The sequence below is a fragment of the Aulonocara stuartgranti genome (assembly GCF_965226115.1).
Source record: "Aulonocara stuartgranti genome assembly, chromosome: 15".
Lineage (NCBI taxonomy): Eukaryota > Metazoa > Chordata > Actinopteri > Cichliformes > Cichlidae > Aulonocara > Aulonocara stuartgranti.
Window position 1 is genome coordinate 25027072 of NC_138951.1, and position 9232 is coordinate 25036303.

General features: G+C 38.3%; 1 long non-coding RNA gene across 1 annotated transcript; it reads right to left on the reverse strand.

The window, feature by feature from the left end:
• Positions 1 to 5336: 5336 nt before the first annotated feature.
• LOC309689502 lies at positions 5337 to 8613 on the reverse strand. The gene is made up of 3 exons (XR_014271421.1): positions 8533 to 8613; positions 6505 to 6593; positions 5337 to 6223 (listed from the first exon to the last, which is right to left on the reverse strand). It is a non-coding gene; the product is annotated as an uncharacterized lncRNA (long non-coding RNA).
• Between the last annotated feature and the right edge of the window lie 619 nt (positions 8614 to 9232).

Sequence of the window (9232 nt, forward strand, 5' to 3'; positions counted from 1 at the left end):
ATTTGGCGCAGAGTTTTGAATTTGTATATCCGTAGCTCTCCATCGGAGCAATCTAAGTTAACATGTAACAAAGTAAAGTTACCTCTCTCCTTTGATCTCATACAGAATGCTGTCATGAATCCTCTTTCTTACCTGTTTGCCCCCATCCATCCGTTACATTACTGCCATCTTGTGGCCACAGTTGTTTGTCTAACCCGGTCTCTGAAAGCAGGATTAATTCCGCTTGATTGTGGAATCCTGGAATCTGAATAGTGGATCAGTGATCGATGGTCATCTCTGTGTTTGTTTTTTCTGCATGCTGTAATAAACCTCTGCTCTTTGAGACTGATGGGAAATTACCACATTGCTCTACTTTCGCTGCTCTGAGATAAGTTACCAGCTGTGCTTTCAGAGCTAGCATTAGCAAGTGATGAAATGAGCAAGACAAGTTTTTTCTGGTTTAGCAAATTTAGTAATGAAAACTTTGAACACTTTATGCTTAGAATCTCTGAGAAGTTTAACCACGAACGTTTTTCATTAGTCTATAATCCCACGATCAATGTTGACAAGATAAGATTGGGGAAACCTGCAGTCAGCTGAGACTGAAGAAGTCACTTTGATGAGTGATGAAACGTTTCTCCTACATCCAGATGAACAGAATCAACTTTTGGAGATTTACTTACCTGGATGATTGAGAATGCATCAAGACGTCGACAGTTAACCATGTTGCACAGTGTTCACAGTGTTTTTCATGATTTTGACCGACCACTCAGATTATCCAGAATATATAAATAATGAGGAAATATATTTTTACAGTCTATGAAAAGCAGACATATTCAAGTAAAAAAATATCAGCTTACAGGACTTTTTTTGATAGGTGAGGTCAGGTTGTTCTCTGTGCTTAGGGGAGTAAACGTTTCTCTTTATCTGTGCATTCAGCATTCAGCAGCAAAGCACTGTGTGTTTTTTACTTTGCTGTTTTTCTATGACCAAGGTCAAAGCGAGTCCAGCCTGATGACAAATCTGCAGCAGAGAAACTCAACCAGACTACCGATGATAGAGAAGACCTCTGATTACCTCCCATGAGACAGCTCGACAGCTCAGGCACGAACCCAAAACGCATAATCTCACAGGTGGGCTGCATGATGGCATTTCAAGGACTCTGATTTGCTTTTATCGAGTAGAAAACAGATCTTGTCTGTTTTTCATTCAGATGGAGGAAGGTTTGTTTCTCTTTATTTGTATGACCACTGAAAGTGCTGAAGTAAGCAGGTTTAAAATGAAGGTAGTCTTTTTTCCCCCCATCAGGCTGTTGTTTGAAACAATCCAGGTTTTTTTCAGCTGGTATTTCTCACTTTGAAATAGCTGTTGATTGAACTATTGTGCTCTCATGTGCAGCACTATGATTTAATTAACTGCAAAAAGCAAAAACAGCCTTTTTTTCTGTTCTGTTGTATTTCTGTTGTATTAAAGCAGATGATATTACACGCACGAGAATCGATCTCCTGCACAAATCGAAGAGGCTGCTGTCCCTGTTGCTTTAATAAGCTCGGTGATGTGTTCTTTTAGAATTAGTTCATTACGTGAGATGTGTCAGATGGACTTGCCGCTCTGCTGGCCTCAGTTTTTATTGTATAATATAAACTTCTATTTTTCATCCTTTTATTATTTCCACTTCTTGCTGTTAAATGTTAAATTCCTTCTAGGCTTTTATTTTTGAAATATCCAAAGAAAAAATCTCAAGAACATGACTTTTCTCCCCCCTCATATGTTTTTCCTGATTGTGAACAACAAAAATAACTTTCATAGCGCACACGTGTCATGGTGGAGTGAGCAGAGGAGGGCGTAATGTCAGAAGAAAAGCAAGTTATTTATTGGATGTTTGAAAATCCATGGACTATGACAACATTTGCATCACATAATAATTGTTCCCACAGAAGATGCAAGTTGTTGTTTTTGTTAAAAAAAAATTTATTTCAGGTTTTAATCAACAAATCAATAAATAAAATCCGGCACAGGTCGGTGGAGGTTGCTGGCAGTTTCTAGGTGAAGTCGGTCGCATAGAGGTGTAGGGTGGTGAGCCAGAAATCTCCTTGCGATTGCTTTGATTACAGCAGGTTACTATGGTTTCATGGACGATGGTAAGTCATCTTCAAACAACTGCTAGCTAAACATGAGATTCAGATTCCTTTCTAGTACGTCACAAATGAATTACTGAATAAAATAAGAAGCACAGAAAAACACACAAAAAATTACAGTATAAACAAAACCAGGTTAACAGACAGTAGTGCAGCTGTCTATTTAGACAGTGAACGGTGAGACAAATGAGTGCAGTATTTCACTGTGTTAGAACATTAAATTAAAAAAAAAAAAAAAAAAAAAAAAAATATATATATATATATATATATATATATATAAATATTCAGAGGCATGCTCAGCTATTGTACTGGATAATGACACTAAAATGTGTCTTTAGTGCTACATGTAACATTTCAAGCTTCCTGCACAGGGGAATCATGTGTCAGCCTATCGTGCTAATTAATGTTTTAACACAAGAACATGGATATTAGTTGTTTAAGGTTACCCACTCTACAAAAAGAAATGATCTTGTGCTAGGTACAAACTTAGACTGGTTAAGACTAACCCCAGAAAAAAAATTATAATTCAGTTTGAATTTGGAAATGGATCTCAAAATAAAAGAATAAACTAAATAATTAATTTTAAAAAATGAGTCTTGGTAACAAAATTAGTCAAAATGATCAGAAACCATTTTTCGCAGTGGATAAGAAGGATATAGCAGTCAGTACAAAGTGAATCTAAATTATTCCCAGGCTCATGGTGTGTTTTGATGCTCCAAAGGTCTTGGAGAAATTCATCCCGATGTTGGTACAACTGATTTTGGAACAACATCAAAGCCAAAACATCTTGATTGAACATTTTAAAGTGTTTTCTGGTGCTGCCCCACAAAAATCACGTTCGGACAACAACAGAGCTCTGCTTGTTGGTAGAAGTTCATTGTTGATTTTCTTTTCCTGATGGGATTCATGACAAAAAGAAAGAAAATAGAATATCACCCAACTGAATACATCAAATCTCTTGTAACCTCCTTTGTGTATATTTTCAAAGAGTTTTCTGTCTCCCACTGTGGGAAACATTCAGACGTGATTTGAGGCTCAGCTTTTGTTTAAAATCTGTCACCTCTGGCTACAAACTTCTTTTGTCTCAAAGAACCTTGAAGCAGCGGGAAACATCCAAAACACATCCAATACCTGAATAAATAGTGCTCGATAGGCACATCTGCAAGAGACTCTCAGGCTCATGTTCTCATAAAGCTGACAGACGAGATTCACTCATACAAACCGCTCTGTCCTCAGTGGAGTGGAGCTGGCAGAAATTCAAGTCTAGCATGTTAAAACAGAACAGAACCACAGTTTGTGTAGAAGATACGAACATGTCACAGTCGCCCTTGTCGCCCAGATGTGGACTTACCTTATATCTTTTGTGGATGTCATGTCTTGAGCCAAATGTTGTGATTTGGTGCCATATAAATTAAACTGAACCCCTCTTTTTCAGCAGTCGGTGTAGTCCATGGAAGACTCATGGAGGCATACCGGTTTCCGATATTACCAGAAGTATTTAAACACAGCTCTCACATGATAATATAGCTCAGGCTAAACCTACCTGCTGTCCAGTTGTTCGTGTCCCTTGTGAAACCCTAGTCTGGAAAAAAAAAAGCCTGGTTCTGTGGAAAACTGAACTTGAGTGTCACCCATTGATTTCTGAAACCTTCATTACAGCCTTTAAAACATTTAACCTGTGTCCAGTGTTTCCTCAGAGTCAACCATAACAAACTAACATTATCCATTAGCTTGATAAGTCCCATCTTTAAGCCTCGAGTTGGACAGATGTTGACATCATTGGCATTACGAGAGCTTGATGTGATCCAACAGGCACAAGTCAACAACACAGACTAATATTACTGGATTCCAGTTTTAAAAAACAAAAAAACAAAACACGCTTATGTTATATTCATGCACTACTGTGTAAATTCTGTATCATCTGTTGCATAATGAACCTTCTTGTCTGGACTTACGCAAGACTATATCTAGTCAGTATCTCTCAACCTCAGGGTCCCTGCTGAGGGTCCCACCAGAGAGGTGACCTTCCATGCTCCTATTGCTATTATCAGTAGCTGGGGGAACAGTTAGCCAGGGTTTACCAGGGTTTACACCCCCGTGCGCTTACTCACAGGGGTTTTTAAATTGCTCTTTGTCTGGTCCCCCACCCAGGACCAATTTGCCATGGGAGACCCTACCAGGGGCAAAAAGCCACCTGACAACATAGCTCCTGGGATCCCTGGGACACACAAACCCCTCCACCCCAACAACGTAGCGATTCTGATCAATATATAATTATTTCTCCATCATATTTCACAGTGGCAGTTTAGGTTATTTCTACTTTTTTTGTTGTGTGGGCTACTTTCCCCCACTGGGAAATGAAAGTCGTTACTGTTTGAGCAGTAGGTGGGAAGGTAGGCCTGTCTTAAGAGATACCCTAACTTAAATTTTTCTTCTTCCCTTTTTTTTTTTTTTTACTTCAGTTGGAACCATAACCTACAAAATACACAATTTTTTATTTGCCAAGATTGGAAAAATAACTCAACAGGTAAGCCAGATGATGTTCATCACGGAGATTGTGGTTCTTTCCTGTGTGAAAAAAGGACAGTCGCTGTTAAGGCACCAAATACACTTGGTTAGCTTCGGGAATATCATGAGGCGAAACCTGATACAAACAGTCTTTTAGGTCTGTTACACGCAGTTTCACAGGTTCACCTACATCATCTGGTCCATACAGGTGCAGCAAATGGAGGTGCTAAATGTAGGTGCACTTTTGCCCAGTATGAATATATGAGGCAGGTGTCATAATCAGCCTTAAAGAGCATAAATTAAAGGCTGTATATCTCAACTGTCTGTTCATCTAGTAGCTTTAGTAAACGCCACGTAATGCTGTTCTGCTGGCTTTAGAAGTGGATGACATGTAAATTAAAAAGTTTCTTTTGTCTGAATTTTTTTTCCACTGCAAACAAATGTTTGAACAAAAGAGTGTGCCACCAGCTAGAGAGAGCTTTTAACTGCTTTCGGTCTTCTTCTGAAATCTAAAGCCTTTTAAAATGCCTGTCAGCCAACTGCCAGGTGAGATTTTGTTTTTACAGCCTACTTTGTTGTTTACACTTTCTGTCACAGCCAGCATGGCCGGTGTTTTTGAGGAGCGGATATAAAAGAAGGAAACATGGGGGACAGAACTGAAGTTAAGAAAAAAGCGAGCCTTTTATTCTGGCTGTTAGAAAACAATGCAGAAGCAAAATAGTAATGGCAAAAAGGAAATTATAACCTAAATGGGGAAAGCTAAAGCTAGACATAGAAAACTCTACATACATACATAAAACATAAACATGAGCATGAACCTGAGAAAAATGGAGACTTGAGATGACGTTACATTCCAGGAACATTAGGTGAGCTAATTAGACGACCTGACAATGAAGAGAGGGAGACAGACGACTTAAATACAAAGAAGGGTAATGAGGGAAGTAGAAACACATAGGATAACAAAGCTCACACAAATGAACATGAGGCCACAGGGGAAGCAAAACTAAACACACTGAACATGGAAGACAGGACTCCTCAAAATAACATAGAAAACATAATGGGATGTAGACATGACAACACGATCTTGAGAACATGGAACACATGACAGACTTGGGAGACACGGAACACAAGGAGAGACACATGAGAACAGATAAGGGAGACAAGGGCGCGAGCATAACTAAGAGGACAACAAAGACTACACAGAGAACAGACGAAGACTCAAAACTAAAGGGACCTTGATGATAACATAGACTAGACCAGTCTTTCTCAAAGAGTAGTGGTACGCAGGCTCTCTCTGGTGGTACGCAGGGAATCTCCATTTTTAAAAAAAGATTAAATAATATACTATTGTGGAGGTATGCAAAGACGACATGAGAGTTCCCGACGCTCAACCAGAAAACGTGTCCCAAAGCGCGAGTCCTCTTTAAAGAGTAGCCTTTCCTTATCGCCAGAGAGAGGAGTTTCGGAGAGTGAGTAGCGCCGCAGCAGCGCCTTGAGCATTTGTCTTGGGTGGGAGGATTCCGGAGGAGGGTCATCACCCGGTGGGTGGACAGCGGATCCAGCGAGGCCACCAAATGATGGTATTTCGTGTCGAAACGCTGCGAAGAACAAACTGAGTTTCGACGTGCACGAACCATAAAGGAGGGTTGTGGGTTGTGAAGCCAAAAATCTGGCAGCCTAACTGCCACAGCAAAAATGAAAACATATAGCTCTGCTATGACTTTCGGCATAAATGAAGACAGAATACTAAACAGCAGTGGTGTTTGTAGGGTTACTGAAGTTTGGCTAGCTGGTATATAACGATGTGCTACGTGATGGCTAGCTACACAGCTATGTTAGCATAATATAAACACAGTGAAGCTGGAGGATCAACGCTAACCTTTTTCCACTCAATAACGATTCCCGAAGAACAAAGGTAACTGCATGGCAGGATGCTGTTAATGGACCAAACTTCAGTCAGGAGAACAACTGCAATATAAGGTTAGTCATTAATATACTACTGGGCTGAGCTGTAGTTACATCGTAAGGTTTTAAAAACTGAGCTTTAAAATGAATAGTGATGACAAAAACTGAAAGAGGCCGACAGATTAAATAGAACAAAATATAAAGCATTAAAACATGTTAAAAACACAACAGCCTTAATAAATGCAGAATAGATTGGACTGGAAGCAGGTTTCATCAGGTCATCACTTAAAGAGTGGATATCCCACCTGTTGTGAATGTTTTAATGCAGTACAATTGTTATTATTATCACATGTCACATCCTGTTTATGACAGTTAAAATAAATAACATTCATATAAGAAATAAAATTGTCTTGTGTAAACTGTATGTGTTGTTAAAAAGGCCTATACTACTGTACTTTAATGTCGGTCATAAGGGTGGTGCTTCAAGAGCCATATATTTTCTGAGGCAGTAAAAGTTTGAGAACCACTGGATTAGACTAAACCTTAACTAAAAAAAAAATAACACAAGAACTTAACATATTTAAATAAAACCTAAGAAATCAAAAATACAAAATAAACTCAATAAAAACCTGACACTTTCAGGGATGTAGTGTATTTGAAAATAAGAAAAATATTTGGTGTAATAACTGACTTTATTCATGGATTGATTTTTCAAGATAAGGGAAGAAAGAAAAAGCAATCTGTCACATTTCACCAGTGCTTGATGCTTAGTGAGAGGATAAAAACTTTCTTATGTCACTGTCAGATTGTCCATAAATGTCAGGCAAAAACATTTCTGTAATTTACTCACTAAATAGCTTTTAATGAAGTTTCCTTTTTATGTAGTTCTTTTCATTGAGAACATGCTGAGAAATAAATCACATTTTAATTAGAGATGGCACGATACCACTTTTTTATGTCCGATACCGATACCGATATCATAAATTTGGATATCTGCCGATACCGATATGAATCCGATATAGTGTTTTTTAATCAACAAAACTGTTTTTTAAAATATCTTGCTGCATTTTGCAAGTCTGCAAGTTCATACTCAAGTTTAAAACAACAACTACACTAAAGCTATTCTGTTATACCTGTATACAAAAAAAATATTTCATAGTTCAGCAATACTGATCAATCTAATAAACTTAGACCTACACCATCCTCCCTATTCTGGTATTTTAAAGAGTACTTAGCGTAAATATTAAGCAACCTAACTAATAGGGTTCCAACTCCCAGCAACAACAAAAATAAATAAATAAAAAATAGGGAACCACCCCTCACGCTCCACCTCATGATGCTTAATCGACGTAATCAACCTTAATTTGATGCAGTGTGAAAAAAAAATGCACAGAAATCAATTATTTTTCAAGAAATATTAAATAGATTCAACATCTTTCTTCAACAAAATTGCAGACTGCACAGATGGTACCTTCCCAAAGGAAAATGTACTATAGCTTACTAGGGTATATATATTAGACTTAATAGTTACTATATACAGTAATTGACTTCTATTCATTTTACATCAAATTAAAACTTTGGGTGTCAGATAATTATTTATTAAAAGCTAGACATTTTAAATGAGAATAAGAAAGAAAAGTATGTCTTTGTGCCCCCTTTTCCCAGTTAATGCCCTATCGGCCCCCCTGGCTAAACTTTGCTAGATCCGCCCCTGCACAGTTACCAGCCGTCAGCTGTAGAAAAAGATCCTGGTGTAGAAATTAATATTAAATAAATTCTAACAACAGCTTATCAAGCTTAAACGTGCTGCTGTTGTTCAGCCGCTGGTTTCCTCTTTCTGGTGCAAAGTGGACCAAAAACAAACAAGAGAGACTCACGACAGAAAAGCCGATCAGCTGATCATTAGCAGTTTCACGATTGAAGTAGCAGCCGGAGAGCGAGAGGCAGTCGCTCGTTAAGCTTAACGTGGGAATGCTTTACAAACATTCAGAGATGGACTTACACACTTGCTTTACTTCTCTCGGGGATAACTTTGTCAGAGATGAAATGCCAGGTTGCTAGCGAAGCTCCAAATGCTATCCAGACCACTGACAGGTCCCGCATGCCACAGCTGCTCTATCACGTGATGCATACTGCTCCGATGTTCTGAGGCGAGTTACGGTGTGTTGCAAGTTTTGTGAGGTGCTTTCGTGATATTTAATGGATCGGATTACATTTTTTATTTTTCTCCGATATCCGATCCAGTAATTTAGGTCAGTATCGGACCGATACCGATACGTAATATCGGATCGGTCCATCTCTAATTTTAATATTTACTTTGAAAATTGGGAGTTTTAATTACAAATGACTTTGGTTTGATATTCTGCACAGTTAAATGACTGCATCTGTAATTTCGGTTTCCATAATTGCTTATTACAGCAAACGAAAATTGCAGTTTGAAAATATGTGTGGTCTCTGAATCTGCGGGAAACAAATAAATTGAGGCTGTTTTCAGTTTGTCAAGCAGCTCCAGCAATCTGCAAAACTTTATGTAATGGAAAAAAGTCAGCTAGTGCAACTTATGAGGTTATTAATTGTAATTAAAATTAACAATCAAAATAACTTGCACATGAAACAGAAACATAACACAACAACAAAAGAGCTTTAAGTGAGGCTCTCAATTTCTCTGTCAGACTGAATCATCTGAGACAGCTGTGGTACCA